Below are 26,211 nucleotides of genomic sequence, written 5' to 3' on the forward strand. Positions count from 1 at the left end.
GAGTACACAATTTAACTATAGGAAAATGAATAAGATAAACTAATAAAATTCATAAAATGACTTTCAAAATACATAATTTCAACTTTCTATAAAGTCAAAGATATACAGATAATCCTTAATATTCAGGTACTTGTAAAATAATAAATGCATAAAGACGCAAATTCAGGGAAGATACAAAGACACAAGGGTTTTATGGATGCAGACAAATCAAACTAAGTTACAAGACCAAAGCTTCTGTCTTCATGTAGCATTTACATAAATGGCCTAGAGTGTGCATGTGTGAGTGTGTGTCTCAGCCCTATCACTGTGCATACTTTGGAATTTTTTGAAACATCATAAGTGTTTTGTTCTTCTTCTGTTATCCAATTCACTGTCTTAACACACACTTCTCTAAGCATGTGCAGAATGCTGGTCAGCTACCTGCCAGTAATTCTATACATCAGATCTCCAAATGTCGCTTGTCTGGGTGCGCCTTGGTGTGCACTGACAACCGAGTGTTGAAATCTCTAGGGAGCTTCCAGCAGCAACCGCAAAGTCAGATGCCTTGAATTGCCTGTCCACATTTGGAACTCCAGCAGTAAAAAAGATTTATCTCTCATACATCTGCCTTCTCTCTTCTGATGTGATGCCCTCTCTCCCATTCGTAAAGTTTCAGTAAACAACTTCAGATTGACATAAACTGACAGCACACTGCAGATGCAAAGGGTTAGTTTTTTTCCCTTTCTCTTTTAGATGTTATTGCTGAAAAAACATTCTGGAATGATCAGTTAGGCTTAAGATTTAGTTTGTTACAAAGGAATTTTTGAAAAATCACTGACAGTGGCAGAATATGTGAAAACAAAACAGAAGGGTAAAGCACCCAGGACGTGTTGAATATTTCTGAGCACGAATGCTAATTAAATGCATTGTTTTATCACAGAGCTCTGTGTATCCTCCGGGTAATTCCAACTGTGGTCCTGACAACATTCCATGTGTTTTGTATTTGTATTCACTGTTGGCTGATTCTTGTATTTCCTCTTCTTTCATTCTTTGTTCTCTAACTCATTTTGTTTCCTTTATTTAAACAGTGGTCCTTCAAGTAAACATTATTCATTTATTTACTCCCCTCAGCATTTTCCAAAGAAGCTTGTCACAAAAGCAAAAATAAAGGTCTAAAGATATTGAAAATAATAACCTTCCCAACCAAATTATTTGAGGACAATTCCAAGGCATAGATCTATTCATATCTATAATTTTCACATTTATACTTCTATTTGGAAATCTCATCTCAATTGTGAATGATTTTAAATTATTGAGTACAACTCTTACATAACCTCCATAAAGGTGGAATCCCACCAGTATTGTGGTTATAAGACTGTTGTTTATTAGGAGTAAGCAGTATTTTGAGAATTTATAATCAAGATTCTTATGTAGCCTGCGCGCGCGCGCACACACACACACACACACACACACACACACATAGAGTATGTAGATATATTTGTAATTATATATATAACATTATTTCAATTCTGTTTTATGCTATTCTGCTTCTAAATACAGTTTTAATTTCCATGTTGATGTTCCATTTCTCTTTCTATGTCCCTTATTTGTAGACAGATGGGATTAATATGTAAAGAAATGCTGTTACAGAATTAAAATTACACATATATTGTAGCTAATGAAGGAATTGGGAGTAGAAGTATTGGTATACAATCATATATCATTGCAAGGGTACACCAAATGGTTTTAAAGAGATGCTTGGTTTGTAATTTTAGACCTAGGGGAATAGTGACTTCTATAAATCCATTATTTATTACTGTAGATGTTACATTATATATGAAGCTCTGGACAAGTATAGATATTGCATTAGATATTTTAGGTGCATTAAAATACAAGAACTGTTATGTTGTAGGTAATAGTTATTAATTCTGTATAATATTAACAGTAAAATAATATTTTCAGGACATAAATTTTAGAGGATCTTCTATTTTTCTGCATGATCAAAGTCATAATTTAATTACATTTAGCTATGATACACATATTGAGACTATCAAAGTCAATAAATATTTGTGGTATAAAAACTCGATGTGCCATGTATAATTAACATGTGATGTTTTTCTAAAAGCAAGAGTTATAAAATACAACACATGTTTTATTATAACAGTAATTTTCATTTTTCAACTTAAAATAATACTTTCTTTATATCTAACCAGTCATTTGAGAAATGTTATTTCTTGGAATGTTGAATTGTTTCATATGTATCTTCATATTTTACTAAAGTTTTAAACATTTTGAAATGATATTGGAAACAGAATTCATTTTCAAAGGTAATTATTACATCTATCCCTATTATTTTTTCCATTATAGTATAGATCTTTGATTTTTCTGATCCCTTCTTCAATTACCACATGTGCGTGGATTGTAGACAGGATTATCACAGAAGAGATTTCAAATAAGTCTAATTAAAGGAAGAGAGCTTTAAGATTGAGTTACCACTACCTGACTTTAGTTCTGAAATAATAGAACACATGCTCCCACATCTAAGAAGAAAGAAATCATATGATCTATAGTGAAACTCTGTGGTCTTTGGTCCAAACTAGTCCCAGTGGACTGCAAAAGTATAAAGTTCGAATCTTCTCTCATCTTTTTGTTAGGATTGAGGTCACTGGCAGGGCAGACCAGGAAACTTTGTGGTTAACTAGAGTGCAGACAGCCTTTGAGCCAGTGCTAAGTGTTATGTTCAAATGTTGCCAATATTTTTAAACTCTATTTAAAAAAAAAAGAATCTTACAAAAATGCAGACAATGACATCCTTGTCTACTCCTTTTTGACTTTTTCCTATTAACGCAGAGACTCACGAGCATGTTACCAAGTCAAACACACTCACACTTGTAGATACATGTTCCCAGCAGGGTTTCATTCGTGCTTAGTGCCATGGTTTGCTGAAAAACCCTCTCATGTGTGTAGTCATTTTCATTTTTGAGCTTGTCACAGCATGAAATAAGCATCTCACTGAGAGTATTTTTTAACGTCTTGTTACTTAGAAGCTAAATAATTTAAATGTCTGAATATGTACAAATAAAGCCCCTGTAGTTTGTGTATTTATACCAACTCTGTTTAGTAAGGGCCATTTACAGTACAACAGTATGATACATGGTTACTGTGTTTAGAAAACCTATTGTCTTTGTTGCAATGTTTTTCTAGAATGGAGGGAATAATTCCTTCCCTAAAAATCCACAAACACAGTGTACTAATTATAATATTTCAAAACAACTTTGCATTTCAAAAATATTTTCCATTAGATCTTCTCCTTCTTTCTGTATAAAAGTATCTCAGATTAGCCAGGCTCAAAAATGTAAACGTTTAAACTATACCTTTGTTCATCTTCAAACATGGCTTTTTTTTTCCTTCTCATGTTTTCCACTGTAACATAAACAGGCAGAAGTTCATCTCTTGATTTTCAAGTCTGTGCAAAATCATTTCCTGGAAGAGAAAAATTAGACCAAACTCTCGTATTTATAACATGTATTTACTGACTGACGTATGACAGAAGCATGGGTTAGGAAGCCACAGTTTTAGGATGCTTTGGTGCAAATGCTGTCTGACACTGTGCGTATTTTACAGTGACCAGCATATTAAGCTGAGGAGAGTTTTCTCATGTAGGCAGAAGGTACAGTATGAGAAGCATGGTAGTAGCATGATCAGGCCAAGCAAGGTTAAGGTTTGCTTGCATGTAGTGCAGCTGGTTAAACAATTGAACTCCTTCCAAGATTCCTTGACCCCAGCTTTGTCATTTATTTTTCTCTGTCCTTTTTTAAGGAAAAAAAATAGACTTATTTCCATGAAACTCTGAGGTGGCAAAGCCATCCTTTACATGATTTTTTTTTTCAAATGAAATGCATATGGAAATACTCCAAGTTTCGTCAGTCTAATTTGTGAAGAATCATTTCTATTAAATAAGCTAAAATAATGTACGGATTTTTTTTTTAAAAAAAAGAAAAAAGGTATACTGTTACAGCATTTTAAACAAGATATTCACATTAGGTGATAGATTAAAAAATTTAAAAGAATATTTTTTACAGTCATTTGCATGAAGGATTTAAATTTTCTTCCATATTTTTGAGAAGTCTTTTTATTTAAAATACAAGGCTTACTGTATTATAATCAAACAATACATGTTTGATAGACTTAAGATAGTCTCGCAGTTTTATTATTTAAAAATTTCTTGTTTCTGTTCATACCACAGTTCCTTTTTTTTGTTTGTTTGTTTTGGTTTTTGAGAAAGGATCTTACCATATAGTTTGAACTGACCTTAAACTCACTGTGGACTCAAGATGGTCTTGAATTTACAGTGACCCTCCTGCATCAGTTTCCCAAGGGTTGGGATTACAGGTGTGTATCAGCACGCCCTGTCCACAGCTCATTTGTTTTAACATTTCAGTGAATTTATATGTATTTATTAATTATATGTTCAGTTTTGCAAATCATAGGAGGTGTCTTGATGAATACAAGAATTCTGGTGTTTATAAATATGACAAATTGTGCAAAATAAATAAATAATATCCTACAGTTTGACCTAATGATTTCTACTAAAAAAATTTTTAATGCATGAAAATGTAGCAATTATATACTGAGTTATATCAGTCTGTTTTTTACACTAAGTAAAATATTTGAGGAGACAAGAATTCAAATAAATTTATTTGTTGGATAATTCGTAATAATCCCAAAAGATGACACAGCCAGATACACAAACAAACAAACAAAATAGCAGACAACATAATGGGTCATTGGAGACAGGTGGAGAAGAATACCATCATCTTTTAAACTTTTTGGAGTTTCTAAATTTTTAATGCTATAATCAATTGATAGCTATATTTAAATGCTATCTCCTGTATTATGTTATTAATATCAACTATATAATTTGAGCAGCTTAGAGAATAATGAAAAGGTCTTGCTCAGAAATTAATAATTTTAGGATGGTGGTGGCAGGACCTAAAGCTAATTCAATCCCTTAAGCAGAAAGCCAGGTGCTATTGATTGCTCCAGGTACATGCCTCAAAAATCAACTTTGAGGAACAATAATAAAGAAAATTACCCAAACTAAGAAATAGTTATCAATCTTTATTATTCTGGGGAAAGTGCTAATACCTACTTTAGAGGTTGCAATGAAAATTAATGAAACATTGCGTGGAAACTAGCTAGGTAATGGTGAGTGCTTTCAAGACAATTTGGCAAACCATAATTATTATTTACCTCCTTATTTATAATTTTATTATGTTTTTTCTTATTTACTGATCAGACTATCATAAATGCCTCTTCTCTTTCCCTTTTTCTTCCCTTTTTCTTTTCAGTTGATTTTTAGTTTGTCCCTCATTTCATTGAAATAAAATAAATATGGGTCTCCTACTATGCTTTTACTAAAAGTACAGGGCACGCTCTGTGGTGGCACTCCACCACGCTCACCATTCCTTCACTTTGAACATTCTTTCATGAGCTTTCCTTGACATCTGTAAAAGATCAGCCTGGGAATGCATAATTGCTAGTGGTGTCGTCTGTGCAGTACAGAAAATATGGTTATTCCTTGTGGAGAGTAGCCAACTCTAAAGTTTGAATATTTCGGTGTCCATTTAAAAAGAAGTACGAATGCATTGATGGTATGGTACAGGAAATTTATAGTTTGAACAGATGTTCATTTGACTCTTTATATAGTTCATATGTACTTCTACTCATTTTAATAGATAATTTTAAAGAGGTTTGCTTTACACTACACCAAAAGGAGGGTAATATTGGCCTTTTTTAATAATAAAGGAATGGTTAATGCATGCAAAATTTGAACAGAGACAGTATGGCTTATATGAAACAGGAATTCTTTCAAAGTATTAAATTTGGGTGATGCTGATTATGGATGTATGTAATCCTTTTGCTTTACCTGGAAAAACTCCGTGTACATGAATGTTGTCATATAACCAACTCAAATGTAGCATATCTTTCTGCTCTGTTACAATGCCAGGGAAGGAAGGTGTTTTCCACTCTCTTTATTTTAGTAACCTTAAAAAGTTCAAAACTATATCTATATAAAAACTCATACAGTATTGTCCTCCAGAGTAACATGGTATAAATTAAATGTTTAAAATGTATGAAATGGAAATAATCTGTGATAGATAGCTTTTTCTTTTGATGGGAAGACAAAAAACAGACAGTGAAATTTGTTTAAGTGGTAGACAATTTTAAACTGAAAAGAAAACTAATTACAGATGTGATCTTAGTTTGAGGAGCCAAGGAGGTAATTCTTGATAGGTTCCCAATGTAGAATAAAACTATTCAAATTTTTTGATCATGTACCTGATAATTAAAAGAATGCACTGAGCTCTTATTGTTTTTATTCATAGTTATAGCTCTAATTAAATGTTTACTTAAACCTCTGACTATAGTGCACACAAACTGAAATTAAACGTAAATGTATAATATGCCCACATAAACATGGATTGAATTTCTAAAATGTTCCATCTCACTACATCTCATGTTAAACTCCAGAGATTAAACTTCATTTCTGATAGCAGCCTAAAATAATGCTTGGGGTGGAGGAATCTATAATATTTGGTATTTTCTTATGACTGGTTTTATTTCCTTTTATTACATCACTCCATAAATTATGCAAAGATGTATTAAATTTAGCAAAGTCACAGGGTATGTTAAGTTTTGATATTTCAAATTATTTTTTCATTCCCCCTTTTTGCCCCTTCACTCTTTAGTCACTCTTTCCTCAAAATTTTATTTAAATCAAATAAGACACATGCTATGACTTTTCTATTACTATGACGGTTTCTTTTCAAAGAGCTTTTGCTTTTTATAACTTTATGAACAAAAGTCCAGAATTCATAAGCTACTTATGTTTTTCCTAAATGGTTTAAGAAGTTTTATTTTTCAGAAACTGACAAGTTTCTACAATTTTTTTGGCTGGTATCCTACCTGAAATTCCTTTGCAAACCTCTAGATTTGAATGTAATCATAATTGTAAAATTTTGTAATATTCAATAGATTAAGTACAATCATTAAACTTAAATCATCATGGAAGTATTGATCAGTATAAAATATTTTTAAACACATATTTTGTAAACAGTTTATATGCTTTATCTGATTACTGTTTAAAAGTTTAGCCTTTTAAAAACATTCATTTGATTCAGAACAATATTTGAAATTTTGAGGATGTTGATATTTTTCAAAATTTTCAGAGATCAAATAGTTATAAGTGATCTCCGGAAAAGGATGATGGTCATTTGTGCTTAACTTAGTCTCAGAAACTAATTGTGACAAGTGAGTTCCCCTCAGGGAAGGTATTAGGTTCCCTCTTATTTATGAAGCAAATATGGGTATAGAAGCAGAGTGCCTGGTTGATTTGTTCAAGTGACTTTATCGAAATGGGGGCCCCTACAGTAGAGTGGTATCTTAGAGCAGTTTATAGGCCACTGAGATTTCTTGGCATTAATGTTATCATTTCTATTTATGCTTAAAAGACTTTCATTCATTGAGTTGGTAGTTTACATTGGCATTAATCAAATTACATCCTGGTTGTTTTGAATTTAGTTTAGATATGCCATAAGTGATTCTACTTTCAATAATTATATGCAGAAATTACAAAGTAGCAGTCAGTGGAGGACTTTTAAAATAAACAAGCTCTGGAACAACCAAACTCTTGTGTTTTTCAGGAATATAATTCAAAATATAAACACATGCTGAAAAGCTCTTTAAAAATCAATGAAAGATACTGTACTCATGGCACTTAAACATTTTCATGCTAGAATTCCTGGTACTCTTGTGATTGCTGAAACAAAATGAAGCAAAGTTCTTAAAATGGGATAGTTTTACCATTTTCCCTAATTCTAATGAGTTGCTTTGTGTAAGGTAGAAATGATACAAAGTCACATGTGAGAATAAGATGTTTAGGGAAAAGGACAGCGTATTGTTGATCACTATCTAAAACAGAGAAGAGCCACTTTTTGTACTTATTTTTCTATTTCCACCTGATCTATCTGATGTAAGCTGTATGCCTTAATCACATATGTGTTTCTCAAAGATAGTGTGTGACTCCAGTTATAATAAAAGTATGATAAAAAAACCTCTAAATTTTAAAAAGTTACAGGTTTTCCTGGTATATAATTTATAAAACAGTATCAGTAAGTCAAAGACTAATGATCTTGCTGTCCCTTAGGAGTACATTCATATGTCTGGTAGGTAATAAAGTAAATGCATTTTGAAGAATGGGTTCCCTTCCTGCAGTTTTAGCACTTACCTTTTTCTTGGATCCTCACAATTTCTATTTCCCCTTCTCCAGTGTCTACTAGCAGGTTATTTGTAATCCACTTATTCATAGCTTTGCACAACGTTAAATTCAATGTTCTGTTACTTGCAAGGACTTGGTCATTTCCAGGGACTGGCAGACTGATTTTAAATAAGTAATTTCTCAGTAGTGGACTGCACTAGTGTGGTGTCGTCTTTTGAAAAGTGATATTTGAGGAGGAAGACCATCCTTTTGTCTATTAGTCAAATGTCAGGACTCTGAAAGATGCTGCCTATTTTCTTTTCATGAAAGACCTGTTCCCTTGACTTCCTGCCTCCTTTCCTTTGTCTTTGCCTCCTTCTCTCCTTCGTTCCATTCCCTTCTGTATCTTTGTCCTTTTATCCTTTCCTCCATTCTGCCAAGTGGCAGTTTGTTTTTAGAAACGAAGTCCTAATCACAGTATTACATCATATTTTATTAGCACTGTTAGTGGCTCCATCTTTTCGTTTCAACCTCTCTTGGTTTAAAATCCCTCTATTTTCACGAGACATTAATCTATCTTGACACTAGATTGTGACCTCTTCAAGCATCTAATACCCATCACCTTGTCTGAGAGGCATAAGGACCTGTATAAATACCCCTTTTAATTTATATAATCATGTAAGCATTACCTATCAATACATGTCCCTGGCTTAATAAAATGTAGACCAAATGGTAGACTGACAGCTTACCTGTAGCTTGGCTTAAGTTTCTTTCTTGAAAAGATGCGTTGTTTTATTATTTCAAAAGCAGAACTCTTTAAACTCATTTTCCTCTGTCATAAATTTAATTACATGAAATAAGAACAAATCAAACTTCACATTGAAAAGTATTTTCTGGTATTTGTTAGTTGTACTTGTGTAGTACTGCCAATTACATTTATTAGCCTTCAATATTAAACAGCTGGCAGAATTCCATTGTATATAAATAAGACATTTGAGACCTGGACAAGTGCCATTTTGAGTATAGCCAGCTGGTGCTTTTTACAGTTTCATTAGGCTTAGTGGTACTGATTCCATAGCACATTCTGTGTTTAGGTAAATGACAATAGGAAAATATGTTGTGAACTGGGAATCCTATAAGAAATTCCAATGTATAGGAATATAACATTTCAAAGGCTTGTTAAAACCCAGGAAATGATATGTTATGCAGCTGTTTACTGAATTTGTTCGATTTTTTGTTACCTGAGCTATGTTTTTAATCTTTAATTTGCTATATATCCTTCTGTAAGAGCTCCAAGTTATGCCATGCAAAATAATTGCATGTTTTATTTTTCCTCTCCTAATAAAATGTTTCTCAGATTTATATTAATTGATAAAGAGTAACAAAATTAAATATTTTGTGTCATTTACATTCTCACTTTGCATAGTGAATTAATTTTCAGGATACTGAACACTAATTTTTACAGTCTTATTTTTTATGAGAATTTCCTGTCTTTATTGAATTGCTAAATTAAAGTTCTTTTTGTGCTATTTCATCAAGTTCAAAATTTTAAACAGTTAATGTATTTCTAATACATTTATTTGCTATACTTTTACAATAAATAAATATATAGTTATTTAGCAAATTGAGTAATTTTAAGATGACTTGCATAGTTACACATTAAGTATAAAGTATTATTTATTTATTTATTTATTTATTTATTTTTGTCTTTTTCCTTTTTATCGGTACCAGGGATCGAACTCACGACTGCCTGCTTGCAAGGCAGGCGCTTATGCCGCTGAGCTAAATCCCCAGCCCCATAAAGTATTAATTTTAATTTAAATAATTTAAATTGATAAATATTAATATAATTCTAAAAGTCTAATTTTGATCAACTATGCTTATTTTGAGAAGTAATTATGATTTATTTTAGGGAATATTTGCTGATGTACATCACATCTGAGTGTGCGTATACACTGGCGAGTATAATGAGCCTAAGTCAAGTGACAAGCTTGCTGCCTGCAGAAGGTGCTCATTTGAGATTCTGCTAAGATATCGCTCTGTGATATCACCTGATGGACTGGGCTGTGTTCAAGGCTTGAAACCTAGCAACTCTCTTGAATCATGGTTAAATAAATCCATCGTACATTAATTAATAATAAAAATCTCTTAGTTCGTCAATCTGTGTTCTTTAACAATTTCACATAGTTTTAGATTTTTAAAATTAGCATATCTCAGAACCAGGTGACTGGGAGAAATAACACATTTTAATGGGCAATACAAAAACAGGCTATCCTAATGAATGAAAAACTACCTAGCACACGGCATTTTATTTTTAGCTATTTTTTGATTTAATGATTTCAATTCTAAAAATAAATGGATTTGTTCTTACCCATGGATCTTCCTTTAGGATCCACAAACAGTACTTCCCTCAAGAGGAATTTTATCAAACAAATAGCTGGGTGAAGCACATCTGGATGAATACAAGGGAGCTAAGATCACTCTGTAAGAGGCACGCTAGTGATAGCCACATTGCCAAAACACAGCAGCTCAGTCCTGTCACTTGCCACCTTTCTTGTTTATAGGAGTATTTGACAAAGCTCATTGCTGACTTTTCTTCTTCTTGTGGAAACTCCTTCTCTGCTGGGTGTTGGGGCATATTTTTGTAGTTCTCTTGGTTTACTGATCACTCCTTTGGGTCTTTTGCTAGCTTCTCCACCTGTACTTGATTTCTAATAAGTGAAAAGTTCAGAAGCCCTTTCTCCATTGCTTTTATTCTTTCTACAGTGATTACTTGCCAATATAATCATCTGTATATTGACAATCTCAATATTGTATATCTGACTTCACCTCACTCTTGAATTCCAAACTCCTGATGACACTTGTTTATCGCCATCCTCACCTATATATCTACTAAATATTTATAACTAATATATTCAGAACACCTTGATATTCCTTCTCCAAACCTACTTCCCCAGAACCCCATCTGGATAGCTTCCTTTTCCACACTGTTCCTATTTCTGTACATAGCAACTTATCAGAGTAGTAGTCCTAGACCACTTGTATCCTTTCTCCTGTCTTCTTTTTTCATTCTATATTTTTCTTCCTTGCAAGTAGGTTCCACGAAGCCTGTGATTTACTCATTGTATTTTTTCATGGGTTTCACCTCCAGCCATTGCTGTATCTGGTTCATAATAGACTCTCAATAAATACTTTTGAAGTAATTGAATCTAAAACCATAGTAATTGTCTCTCATTCTTCATAGACCAGATGTTCATTCATGGAGTACAATAATAAAACAGATTTCAGCCTGTTTATGAAGTGTTTATAAAGTTTTCAGGAGGACATGTAGATTTACCAAGAGAAGAGAGGAGACTAAACAGGGAGACTTCATCTTACACGCTGAAATGAGTACACTTTAGACAGTAGCTGATTTAATGTGAGACTTCAGTTAGTGTTTATGTCAAAACTTTCAATACAATTATAATATCAAAAACTATATCTAGCAACCTAGCTTTATTGTGAGGGTGTTTGTCTTCTTGAATGGTACATTTTTCCATAATGTAATACATTGTGATCTTCAATGGCTCATATTCACTAGTTTTAACAATTGCTTTATCCCCCAAAAGAAATCTTGCTTTATTTTGCAGTTATTTTTCCACATCAATTACTCCATTTAAAAATTAGTATAAGAACTCTATTTTTAACTGTGAGTTAGCAAAAAGTCATTACAGTATGCTCTACAATTTATTATTAATAGTTTCTTCTTTTGTTTAGTAGTCTTGTTATTTCCCACTAAGATTAAATAATGGAAAATAAATTTTGAACTCAGCTACTCTTATTTAGAAGCATAATTTTAACGTTATATATGAACCACAAGCAGGTACCACATTGTGTAGAAGCTTGAACTTTAAGACACTTCCTATGCAACACTATTAAACATGGCCCACAGGTGGTAGTCATTCAGTATTTTACTGCTTAGCCTTAACTGTTTTGTGAGCAATTAGAGAGAATGTAGCCTAAAGGCTTCATCACCTTATTCATTTATTTTATGTATCTTATTGAAATCAGGTAACAATTTTCTTTAGTTATCTTTTAGCATTTATTAAGAGTCACTGATAAAAAATAGTTAACTTTTATGAACTGGTCTGATTGCAATAAAAACTCTTAAATCTCTTTTTTCATTGTTATTGTTACTCTTCCCAATGTGCTTCACTATTCACATCTATGATAGCAAATGATGTAGTCCTTTGGGGCAGCAATAGTAGGTATCAATCCATTAAATGGGCATTTAAAACATTAACTTTATTAGTATAGTCGGGTTCAAGATTTTGCATAAATATAACGTTTTATTTTTTGCTGTGGCTACTGTACAAAATACCATGGACTGAGCAACTAAAAAAACAGAAATGTTTTCCTTCCAAGCTAGAAATCTGAAATCCAGGTGTTCAAACAGCTAATTTATTCTGAGACTATTGAGGAAAGAATATGTCCCAGGTATCTCTGGGTTTTAGATGAATGTTGTCTCCCTGTGTCTCTATAATATTTTCCCTCTATACATGGATATTTATTTCTAAATTTTCTCCTCTTATAATGTCCTCAATAACACTGATTTAGGGCTCATTATAAAAGCTTCATTTTCATTTAGTATCTATTTGTAGACCCTAGTCTCAAAGATTGTTACATCCTGAGGTACTGAGGGTTATAACTTCAACATATGAATTGTTGGGGTGTACAGTTGAGTTCTTAATATTTAACTAAATACTTACCTATTGGATTCTTTTTTTTATAGAAAATATTAAATAAAATGTTCCATTACTATTAATTTAGAAAACACAGGGTGACTCTTGTCAAACATTTGCTAAATTTGGTGAAAAAAATGGCTGGAATCATTTGAACCACAGTGATTGTTAAAAATTAAAGTGCTATTTCTTCAGTCCACTAACTCACTTTCTAGTTTATCAGAGCTCCTGTGATTCCCAATTGTGCCAAACAGCTATGTATATTTCTGTCATCCGATCTGCAAGTATATAAATTCCATGCACTGTGATGGAATTTGCAGCTTACAAAGCAAGTTTTTCCTCTTTAAATCAGATAGCTTTCCCTTAAGGAAAAGTGTAAGTTCTTTGGAGGAAAGTAGGTAAGCAAACTGGCATAGTTTACGTGTTTTGTGACTGCCGCAGGACTATCCTTTAAAGATTGGTTTTCTAATGTGCTAGTTGGAAATGTGGAACTTTAGGAGCCGAGGAGCAGGGAGAAGGGCTTAGGTCATTGAGAACATACTTTCAAAGCGGAATGTGGGACCTCAGCCCACACCTAGTTCTGTTTTACTTCCTACCCATTATAGTAAGAGCTTTTGCTCTTCTGTCTACTCCTTCCATGATGTGCTGCTTCAACAAAACCCAACGCAAAGGGCCAGTTGTGGACTGAAAGCTCCAAAGCTGTGAAGCAAAATGAGTCTTTGGCATTTATATGCTGATTACCTCAGGTGTTTTGTTGTGGTGACAAAAAGTTAATTCCCAAATCAGTAAAGTACGTGACAATATGTATATGATGGTAGAACTATTTAGAAGTTAAAAGTATACAGCTGAAAAGAAGAGTTTAATCCTGGTGGAGAGGAAAGAAAATATTAACAGACACTGTTCCATTTTAACTAGGTATAAAAGATGAGAGCCACTCAGTAGATAGGTACAGAAAGAAACAGAGCTCCAGAAAGAGAAATTTAGGTGCTATATAAGTAGGAGAGTGGTAGAGGGTAGTGTCTGAAAGAGTATAAAAAATGAATAAACTAACAAAAAGTGAAAAAATGTGATGCCAAATAAAATTAACTTCGAAGTCAGTCTTTCAGCCAAGATGCCTGAGTCCAAGTCTTCTGGTGAGATTTTAGTGTATAACTATAGGGCTTTCCTTAGTCTTTGGTAGACTAATATTCATCTACTGGAAGAGACATTAATATTTTTTTCCTAGTAGATTGGTTACAAAGGCTGTGTACTACACTTAAACATGTCAAGAACTTAGAGCAGGATGTGGAGAAAAAAAATTATAGTACATGGCTATGTTGGAGACTAAACAAACCTGGTTAAAAAATTATGGTATTTCCATAATTTCTATAATTAATTTTCCATAATTAATAACTGAATTTTTCATAATTAATTTTCCATAATTAATTTTTTTCCAATAACTGGAAAAAATTCATGTCATTTTGTCTTAGAAACTCACCATATTACACAGCATTCATTACCTTACATTTAACATTTATAATGCTTGTTAATGATAGTACTGAAAAAAACACTCAACTCTTTTGGTTCTAGAATGATAGCAGTAAATTCTTTATTATCTTCAAAATATCAAGGCTAAGATTATAAATCAAGAAATTATAATCATAAATACTAATAAAAAGTAAAACAGTATATGTAAAATGAGTAAATGTTGTAGTAAAGTCAGTATCTGAATTGGTGCATGTGTGGGATTTTAATAACATAACCGGTATAGTCTAAAAAGTAGAGTAATGTCATCTTGTATTTTCTTTAAATTCATCAATGTCTGCTAATAAGAAAGAAGTATTTCAAATTAAATCTCATATTCATGACTAGTGGGTCAGTTTTCTACCAAAAGTGATGTTAAAACTAGTCTTCTGTGACTACAGAGCCAGTCTCACATACTGCTGCCAACACTGAGAGCAGGCAGTCTGGACCCTAAAGACAGGAAAATATGTCTTTTGCAAAACAGAAGTTAAACAATTGACAAAAGGAAAGGAAGAGAAGGGGATGAAATAAGAATTAAGATGTGCTATGTACATATACCAACATTATCACTCCAAATCTACCAGTAAAAATTAAAATGAAAAAAATGAACAAAAAGAGAAGGCCTGAATTTTATTTGGGGTTGGCTCTTGCTGAGTACTTTGATGTTAGACATTTTCTCTCTTCCTAGATGTCAGTTTCTTCATTTGTCCCCTGGAGAATCTATTAAATATATCTGACCAACAATAAAATTGTTTTTGAAAAAATTTTACAATCACTGCCTTGACTGCTATAACCTCTTCACTTCCTTAAAGTTGAGGAAACTTCTGATAATTAAGTAATTATTTATAGTTGTCTGTACCCTGCTTCTTCTAAGTTCATTCTTCTCAGACTATGTGGATTTTACTCTCAACTATTCTCCTTAATAACTACACAACTCAGTTATTAAGGTCTGGTGTCTGACATTTTTCTTATTTTACTCCCAACTCTGTAATTGCTCATTTCTTGTAGGAAATACCATAATATAATTTTTGTTAATGTGGGAACATTTCATTATATAAAACACATTATAATTTCATTATAAAGAACATTTTTTGTAATATTTCTATGTATTTCATTAGTTTATATTTTACTTTGTATCAACTTAACAAAAATATTTCAAAATATAGTTTCTAAAATTTATTTTTTACCTTTTTCCTTTTGGAAAGTGTCTTTAATAATTCCAAAATGTTGGGGGCTCCAAAATCTTAATTTCTAGTTTTTTTTTTCCTCTGACTTGGGGATGATGGCTCACTTTTGAAAACTTCATTGTCCTTGCTTCCTATTGTCCTGGTATATTCAGCTGGGTGCGTACTAAACTAAGCCACTCCTCTTTTTCCCTTAACTTCTCCCACCAGTTTTGCATTCATCCTTTGTTAATAACGTTATTTCCAACTTGCTAAAACAGATTATCAGAACTTAGGAAAGCTTTTTGATTGTTAAATTCTGGGTTTGAATCCTGGCTCCTCTACTATTCATTGGCTGATTTGTTGCAAGTGACTGACTCCTTACTAAGCTTCATCTGTTTCACTGGCAGAATTATTTAATAATAATAACAGATAAGCCAGATGATTGGAGGAGAAATCAATTCAGAAATAGAAGATACTACTACTTTAAACTGAAAATGGTCAGTGTGACTTCAAATATTAGTTTAAAACCTCACACTCATAAGATTTTCAAATGTCTCAAAGTCCAAGTCCTAAAATACTATTCTTATTCAAAAAGTAATATACTCATTGATTCATTCAGAGTAACAGTCCTGGGTACTGATAATAAGCAAGAGAAAAGCCCACTATAACTCTCCCTTAGCAATAACTCATTATCTTACGTTTATCCTTCCTCCAATCCACTCTAAATACTTTTGTCAAAGGAATCTCCCTTACTCTTATCTTTGTTTCAGCCTTTTGAGTATTGGAAAAAACCAAAACAAAACAAAATTCTGTTATACTGCAAAATGTTATACTATTATACTGCATTCCCAATCCTACTGTCTTCTAGCGTTCTCTTTAGGGCAACCACACTAATCCTATAAAAAAATGATTTTTGTCAATCCTTTGTTCAGCTGTCAAAACTGGACATAGGCTTTCTCACCGATTCATCTCTGTGCCTGAGCCATGCTATTATCTTTCTCTTCCTAGTGATACAGGGGAATGAAACTCCCAACCTAATATGTATCTGGCACAAATTCGTGTTCTCTAAAATTGAAGAGTGAATTTTAGAAACAATAGAGGTTAAGAGAAGAATGTATTTATTGAGAGAAAGAAAGCTTCTGTCTCAGAGAGACAGAAGGGGTTCTAAGTGGGTTGCCAAAGAATCTGTCATTGTTAGGGACTTTTATAGAGTAAAAACATGAGGTGAGATGGGTCCAAGGTGAGGAAAAATGGGAACTCACAGGGCAGACAGGTTAGAGGTGGGACAGAACTGTGGTCAACCAATAAGATTAATTGTTCAGGTAAAATTGATTAAATCAGTGACAAATGGGAAAGCAAGTCATGTAGCAAGCAGGCATGCTTAAAGAGCAGTGAATATTCCCATAGAGGGTTTGGATGGGGTGGCCCCTGGCTTTCCCCAAGGTGACAGAGACCTATTCATAATATTAGGCCTTAGGAAGTGGGTATATTTATTTAGTCTTTTGTGTTGATGTCTAGCCCACAGTGGGAGGTGTCTGTCTCCCTCACACTGGCAAGGTATCTGAGCTTCTGTACTGGTTCCCTGGAGAACTTAGCCCTGTCTGACTTCCTATAATTTTTCTAACTAACTCAGCTTCCTGTAACAGTGGCATGGTGTACCAAACAGATCTTTGTCCACATAGACTACTTTGTCTGCCTCACTGATTGGGAGGCCTACACATTAGTTGATGGAAAGGGTCTGGAGCTAAAAGACATGAGTTTAAATCTAGCTCAACAGCTAATCTAGTGGGTGAATCTGAGTGTGTTACTTAATGCTCCCAACTTCAGTTCTCCCACTTATAAAGTGGAACTTCTCATACCTCTAAGCACTGTATTGGGGGTTTCTTTACCTCCCACCCTCAGCTGAGGGAAGGGTAAAGAAAGGCAGAAGAGACTCTATACATACAAAACTACAAAACAAACAAAACCTATAGGAAACCCATAAAGCTAGCACTATAATTTGGATCTTGACTGTTCCTCAAAGGCCAGTGTGTTAAAGCCTGGTCCTGTGATAACTCGGACCCCACAATAAAATCCAAGGAAGCAAGAAATTAAAATTTAGGGAGCAAAGGCTTTATTTTAGACCAGGCCTGGTGACACAGCCTCCAGGAGCCAATTTGAAGACTACGCCCTTGACAGCCAAAAGGCAGGGCTTTTATCTTGTAAAATCACAAACAGCTGCTGGTCTCACAATGCAAGGAGGGGGATGGGGTGTGGCACACTACAGAACAGGAACACAGGGATTACATTGGGAAGAGCAAGGTTGTGAGTTTGATCCCTGGCACACACAAAAGAAGTCTAGTAGTAATTAACAACCCCTGTTAGCTTATCTTAGCACCACATCTGTTATTTGTAGAGGGCAACAATGGTTAACACATCAATTAGGTAAGATTTTACAATTCTTTACAGAGGAGAGCATTGATTAACATATCAATTAGTTCACCCAGAGGGAGAAGGAAAACACATATACAGTAAGGCCACATTACAGGTATTTTGGTATGATACAAATATAACGAAGCTATTTTTCCTGGAGTACAACAGTCCCAGGTGCTGGAGAGGTGGTGGCATCTTTAAGGGGTGAAGCCTAGCAGGAGATCTCCAGGAAACTACAGGCAGCCTGAAGGGAAGGAACTGTGAGACCCCAGGCCCCTCATCTTCCTTTCACTTCCTGGACACCAGGCGAGCTGTGTGACTCCACCATGTACCATGATGTGCTCTCTCACAAGACCGGAGGAGTGCAGCCAACCAGCCAGAGATTACAACCTCCAGGACTGAGATTCAGAAGAAATCTTTTCATTTTACTGTTTATTATGGTAAAGGAGAGTGACCAGCATAACTTGAACGTTCTCCTACCTTGGATTTTCTGGACTGAAGGGTAGGTAGAGGGTGCTTGAAGGGCCACGTCTCTGATTTTACTCTGGAGCAAGAAAATGCTGACTTCCTTCCAGGTTCAGGTGATGATTGGGTGGTTTGGACCTTCCACCCTTTGCTACCCAGCTGAGTTCACTAGGATGAGAACCTGGCCCTGCACCAGTTCCTGTTTGGTGGAACCAGTTACATAACTGCCTGAGATTGGATGGTTCTGGGTTCTCAGGCAATAGAGCCTCCCAGCAACAGAGCCATGGAGAAGTCATCTCTGACTGCCTTCCGAGTGCCCTGCCTCTTCTCATGTGCTGAGGTCTCTGCTTTTCTCTTGCCCAGGTTCCATACTCCTGGCCATAACTGTTCAGGGTGAGGACCCACCTCTCCTGCAGCAAGTTAGTGGGTTAGGGACACTGCTGCTTCAGTGCTGCCAAGGCCACCCCTCCCTGAGGTCTCTCCGCCCTCTGGTCAATCACCCCAGGGTTTCCATGAGACCACTTATAAAACGTGAGGATTTAGAATTAAAGTTCCAATTTTGTAATCCTGAGACAATCTTGTATTGTTGGACTGTAAAACAACATTAAAACACAGAGTTCCTTGTAACATGCTGATTAAAAACAATGTTAATTCATTACTGCATAAAATCTAAACTTTCAGCTGTTCAATTTGGCATGCAGAATAGGCTAGAATGGGACCCTCTATGTACACTCTTCAGAGTTTTCAGACTTATCATTCGGGTGGCTGTAAATACTTTTCATTTTGATTCTGTTTTACAGTTCACGTCCTTGCTTTCACACAAATGGGATTTAATCCTTGTCAGTCCTATATTGATCTTGTTCTCATTTTGTTTTTCATGATGTGATGCATAGAGAAGGTAAAAGGAATTTAACCAAAATCAGATGATTGAACTAAACAAAGGTGATATAATAATGATCATTTGCTACCTTCTCAGGTATACCTTGAACAAGCTTTTTTTTTTTTTTTTTTTTTTTTTTTAAATAAAGAAATGGGGATAATACCGTGTTAGTTAGTACAGTTTTTGTGAAGTAGAAGTGAGAGAATCCAATAAAGTGCCTGGCTTAGTGCTTGTCACATAATAATTGCTAAAAGTTAGGCATTATTATAACTCTTAATTGTTTAACAATACAAATTTCAGTTTTTATTTAACTATTATGAGGAACACTGCTATAATTACCATATTTTTGTTAAAATGGCTTATTTTCTGTTGCATCATTTCCTTCCAAAAGACGAAAAGCATTACTAGGTTGAAAGGTGTGATCCTCTTTTTGGCTTTCCACCCTGTTGCCACATCGCCCTTTAGTGAGGTGGTTCCCATTCAACAGGCTGCTGCACAATGTTCCCGAGAAAAACAACCTGGACCCTAATGCTGCCCTGAGCCCTCTCTAGGTAACTGGATATGAGGAGCTGGCAAGTGTGGGTGCTGAGGAGGGGACAGCCAGGTGGGGCCTTGTGGGAGCCAGCCTGGGCCTTTCCAAAACAGGACTTTAAAGTCACCTCCTCCAGGAGGCCTTTCCTGGCCATCATTTCTGAAGGTCCAGCTTCACCTCAGAAACTGCATTTCCTCTTCGGGGGCTCTTTTCTTCTCCTCCTCAGGCCTGATCTAAAAAAGGTTGATATGTCTTACAGATTGTCTGTTTTCTGCACTATAGGTTAAACAGTCAAGGACAAAGATTTTATCCAGCACTGGACAGTGCCTGTCACACACTAGCACTCACTGCATACTACACTTTCTAGCTATTGGATAAATGAAAATGTTATAAACATTATAAATGGGGTCAAAGTCTTAAAAGCATCCACCAGCTATGATCTCTGAGGGATTCACTCTTTGCTGGACTGCCCAGGACCTGCCACAATGTAGCCCTTGTTTCTATAAGGCCCATTCCATTGCTGGTAACAAAATACTCCTAACTAAGTGCAATAAAACCACTCATTCTATCACATTCAGAGATTATGTGGTCAAAGTTAAATTAGGACAAGGTAGGGATGCTTGTGAAGACTGAATGTCTGGGGTGACTCATATGGCTGGTGACCAGAGACGTAAGAGGCTTTTATCCCACCTCCTCCACCAGTACCACTCTTCATACATCCCTAGCCTTTTCTTATGGTTTATTTTATTATTATTTGGAGGAAACATGTTACTAAGTTGTGCAGGCTGAACTTGAACTTAAAATTCTCCTGCCATAGCCTCTCAGAGTGCTGGGATTTCAGGTGTGCGCCGCCATGCCCAGCTTGTATTTTTATTATTATCTATGTTCTCAAGACTATTCTTATCTATTTTATTTCCCTAAGGTATAAATGCCATAAAATGTGCTACTGGTCATCTCTTCCCATTTCACATTTGATCATTTTATAGTGATAGTTAAAAAGTCCATGGTAAGAGGCTGTGTGATTGTTTGCTTATGGGTACTGAGGATGGAATGCAGAGGCTCACATATGTGAGGCAAGTGCTGTGCTACTAAGCTGTACTGCCAGGCCTGGTAGAAGTCTATACCATAGAAACCACATGCTGCACACCAGCCCTTGACTTACAATTAAAATGATTGACCACAATCATAAGAAAGTGAAAAATAATGCTTAAAATGCACTCATTTTAAAAATGTGCCACGTCTGCACCTGTCATGTTGTGAGCTGCACACAAAGTGAAAATGTTCTTCTCCTACCCCAAAACCATCATTATTACATTCAGCAAAAAGTCACTCACATCATTGAGGAACAAGTAACATACTAACATAAGTCTTCAGATATTTGCACTTTTCTCTTACTGGTTAACCTAAAGAAAAATACCACCCATCACTTGTGTTGGAACTATACGACTTTGTCAGTTGCAAATATAGGTCAACTATGGATTCAAAAATATAAAAAGCATTCTGAGAATTCATTGGAAAGAGCACTATGTTATTATTCTTTGTAAGTTGTACGTTACATGCCCTTTACAACAGCCCAATTTGTAATACACATGTGTGTACATGTAATACATACACATACATGAACATATATGTTGGTTATTAAACATTTACTAACACAGTGTTGTTAAAATCTCACGTGTATGGGCTCTGTGCTTTCAACTGAGATGTGTCATTAACATTAAAGCTTGTGGTCTCACTGCCCTTGTGTGACTTTTTGGGGCACTTCACCACTGACCCACGAAGAGCGACTCCATGTTGGGAGGTGCTGTTCCTCCTGCATGGTCTACTTACGTTGGGAGAGTGAAGCGTTTCTCTGGGTCTATCCTCTCCCATCAGTGAAGTTGCACTGAGGGAATAAGCACTTTAAAAAACAAAAACTCTGCATCCTGAATGACTATTCACATCTAGAAAATGCAGACTATCCATTTGGGACAGATAGTACATGGCCTGATTGGGATAGGACAGGAAGTGATCCCAAGTGGCCAAAAGGAAAGTTTGAAATCTTGTATGTACACACTCATTATCACCACTGGGGTGATTACAAAGACTTTCTGCCACATCACCACCATGTGCTGTCCTGCCCCTCTTTTGTTTTCCAGAAAATAAGAACTAATCAGAAAATAATTGGCTACCCCAACAAACAACCTGTCCTTACTTACATGCCATTACAGAGTAGCCATGAAGCAAAAGAATATCAATGTATAATCTGCATGACTCTGGTCATCACCATGGTGATGATGAGCTGAAGGTGGTTCTAGTTTGGTCATTCTAGTTATGTATTATTTTGGGGGAAAAACATTATGGGACTGTACTGAACACTACACTTTGGTATTAAATTTGTTAGGTAAAATGGAATAATTAATCACATGTGTGCACCTGAAAGCTACAACCTGCTATGGAGCCACTACCACCACCCCTGATGCTATACATTGAAACTAACATTTTTATCTCTTAAGGAAAATTATTGTGGAAATTTCAAGAAAGTCTCAATACTACCTAATGAAATAGAAATGATGATATGAAAGAAAAGCATCCTAAAATTTAATGGCTCTCTAGGTTCAAATCCTCAGAGCTATATTTCAGAAAAAAAGGGCTTCCTTACATGGAAAAAACCTCCAAGCACTGTGAAAAGTATCAATGAACACACATTGCTTTAAAAGTGAAGATGTTACCAATAGCTGAGAGTTCCAGCAGTTTTCCCAGATTTGCTGTTTCTATGTATATAGCACACTGAATTAGACAGATGGTGCATGACTCTGGGCAACTGAGGTAAGGGGATCACAAGATAGAGTCCAACCTGACCAATTTTGTGACTTAGGAAGACCTTTAGTGTATATCTAAAAAGAATATCTGAGGCTATATCTGTAGTTCATTGTGTAGATGCAAAGTAAAACTAACAAAAATGCAAAAGTAAAAAACTAATATACAGATGACAGATAAATAGATTCACAGATACTTAGATAGAAATAACAAAATAACTAGCCACTGATTTAGTTAGTATGAAGAAAAAGTTGAGCCACAGGCTTTCTTACTAGCTATGGACCCCAAGTTATTGGACTTCACTTCCTGGCAACCTGACCAAACAGAACCCTTGTAGAAGATATAAGATATCACAATCCAGTACGAGCCACCTCCCAGGCTCACTTGCCCGGAGACAGCCCTGAGGATGCTGAATTGCTTCTCCACATCCCAAGGCCACAACCCCAGGGCTCCAAGCAGAGAAGTCTATGTAAAAGATTGAGAAAATGTTTGACACCATCCAGATGCCACAGGCCACGTTTTGAAAGACATCCAACTGTCACAGCCAGCCCAGAAATGGTCTCCCCAAGACCAACCACTTGTGACCCACCAACAGAAAGGTACCCACCTGAAAACTCCCTCAGCCCGGATACAAATGAAACTTAAACTCAAAAGATCCATGGGCAAGGTTCACCAGGCCCTGAGATACTCAACAGCTCTGGCCACTTCTCCCCAGAGTCAGCAGCAGTAAAGTTAGATAGACAAAGATGTCCAGAGGTAGAGAACAGTGTCACAGTGTCCAGCACCCAAGAGACACTAAGAAACCTACAAAATGATCAGCTGGGCCGAGCCATTACTGAGAATTACTTGGCAGAGAGTGGTGCCAAACCCCACCCTATATGATCAATAAAGGCAATAAGGCCATCATCGCCCATCAAGCCCTTAGTGCCAGTTTTCCTGCATGGCCAACCCTACTATGGCCCCCTCTTCCCAAGTACCTCTATTGCCCACACCTCCTCCTGACAGGCCCAAGTTATCGAGAATTATTTTTCTTCTGAGATCAGTGGAATTCTAGACACCTGCTCATTTGAAAATAAACATCTCACCCCAAGATGTGTAGATGAAAAAAGAGACTCATACAGTATATTACCTCTGTTGGAATTAGAAGATGGGTTTGTGCTTTCCAAGCTAAATACAAATTCTGAGCTGCTAATACGTACGTCATCATCACCAAAATATACTAAGGTGCTTTGTGTATCAGAACATGCTGGAGTGCCTTACTTAACACAAGATGCAAAGGTGATTTGCATACCAGAACATCTTATAGTACCTTCAGGAGAACCAGAACCTCCTGAAATGCCTTATGTACCAGGGCCTCACAAGGTGCCTTGTATAACAGAACCGACCAAAGGGCCATGGGTACAAGAACCTCATAAGATCCTTTGTGAACCAGAATATACTGAACTGCTCCCGGTAACAGAAACTCCTAAAGTACCTTGCTTATCATAACATCCTCAGGTGACTTGTGTACCAGAACCACTTAAAGTGCCTTGGGTGTCAAAACCTGCTCAAATGCCTTGTGTACCAGAAGCTCCTCAGGAGTGTTGCGTACTGGAACATCCTAATGTACCTCCTTCAAAAGATAAATTCATTTACCACAGAGTTTCACGCCACTGGAGAAAGGTTTATTGCGCTAATGGTCACACTTTTTGATCTAAAAGATTCAGCAAGCATGTTAACTGTGCCTTCTGCTCAGACCCGATGGGGGGATTTGGATGCAAGGTATACAAATGTATGCATTGTAAAATTTTAGTACACAAGTGCCATATACTCATCACAGTTCAATGCAAGCAGCATACTTTGCATGATGAATGCATAATGCCAATAAACCAAGCTTCCATGGCTTTAGATCCCAAACAGGAAGTAGTCTCAAATCCTGAAAGTCATGTGGGTATGCAAGAAATGGATGAAGAGAATGAGACAAATAATAACAAGGAAAATGGCAGATCTTTGTGCTCTTTACGTCTTAAAAATTTTGCTTTTCTCCGAGTACTTGCGAGAGGAAGCTACTCCAAAGTTTTACTAGTTCGGCGTAAAACAACAGATTGTGTGTATGCCATGAAAGTGGTGAGAAAGGAGGATGAAAACCTTATTCGTCTCCGGGTAAAGAAGCAAATATTGGAGAAAATGTTGAATCACCCTTATCTGGTTGGCCTGCATGCGTGCATTCAGACACAAACCAGAATATTTTTCATCCTAGATTACATCAACGGAGAACTGACATACTATATGCGGATGGTATGGAATCTTCCCAGAAAAACACATGAAATTTTACTCTGGGGAGATCTGCTTAGCACTCCAGCTTCTTCATGAGCATGAGATATTATACAGGGATCTGAAGTTGGATAATTTGTTACTAGATTCGGACTGACACATTAAACTTACGGATTGTGACTTATGTAAGGCAGGACTGAAGGCAGGCGATAAGACCAACACTTTCTGGGCACACTCAGTTATATGGCTCCAGAACTCGTGAGAGGAGAAAACTATGGTTTCAGTGTGGACTGGTGGTCTCTTGGAATAATAATGTTTGAAATGATGGTGGGAGAGGCTCCATGTCCTCTTGAGGACAGTCCCAAGAACTCTGATCTAAACAGATACAATGTCATACAATCTATTTTAGAAAGAGAAATCCATATTCCACATCACCTGTCTGTCAAAGCCAGAACCATCCTCAAGGGTCTTCTGAAGAAGGAGCCAGAGGTAAGATTGGGCTGTCACCCTCAGAGAGGATTCATCGATATTCAAGAGCATCCATTCTTTAACAATCTGGACTGGAACATGATGGAAAAAAAAGCAAGTGCCTCCTCCCTTTAAGCCAAGTATTGGTACAGAATTCGGGATAGAAAACTTTGACCCTGAATTTACCAACGAACTTGTCCAGCTCACGCCTGATGACAGTGACTTTGTGAAGAACATAAATGAATATGGATATTCTGGCTTTGAATATATCAATCCCCTTTTCGCATAAAAAGAATGAGTCTGATCTTCATCTTACAATTAAGAATTTTGTTTATGTTTCTGTTTAATGCATGACAAACGTATTACCAGCTTGCATTCAATGGACAATTTCACAATTGTCTGAAAGTTCATTTTAATTTCTTTTTTGCACATTTAGATGTCTTATTTGATTCTTACAATCTATGCCAGAGAATACTGAAGCTTTTTGGTTGATAAAGTTACCTTTTATGATACAACTTAAATAACGATGAGGCTGTTTACCAAATTTGTAAACATATTCCATTTGTTGCTTGGAGACATATTCCTGATTTTTTAAAACTATTTACTGTACTGGAAAGTAATCTTTCATTGGAGTACAGTGTTATAATCATGCTTGTTTCTCTCTAAACTATATAACCTATATTTTTGGGCCCTTGATTTCATAGTCTTCAGGGAAATTCAAAGTATAGTAACAATTTTGAGCAAATCTGCATAAACCACATATATTTTATCAC

The 26,211-nt window shown here is 35.7% G+C and overlaps 1 protein-coding gene and 1 pseudogene across 2 annotated transcripts in view; both read left to right on the plus strand.

Annotated features, from left to right (window-relative positions):
• Positions 1 to 26,211, plus strand: part of Epha3 (EPH receptor A3) — a 368,574-nt gene that overhangs the window by 65,765 nt on the left and 276,598 nt on the right. The window lies entirely within an intron of this gene.
• On the plus strand, positions 24,575 to 25,736 carry LOC134470538 (protein kinase C iota type-like; annotated as a pseudogene).

This window comes from Cavia porcellus, unplaced genomic scaffold (assembly GCF_034190915.1).
Source record: "Cavia porcellus strain 051 isolate PalLab524CR breed Dunkin Hartley unplaced genomic scaffold, mCavPor4.1 scaffold_15, whole genome shotgun sequence".
Taxonomy (NCBI): Eukaryota; Metazoa; Chordata; class Mammalia; order Rodentia; family Caviidae; genus Cavia; species Cavia porcellus.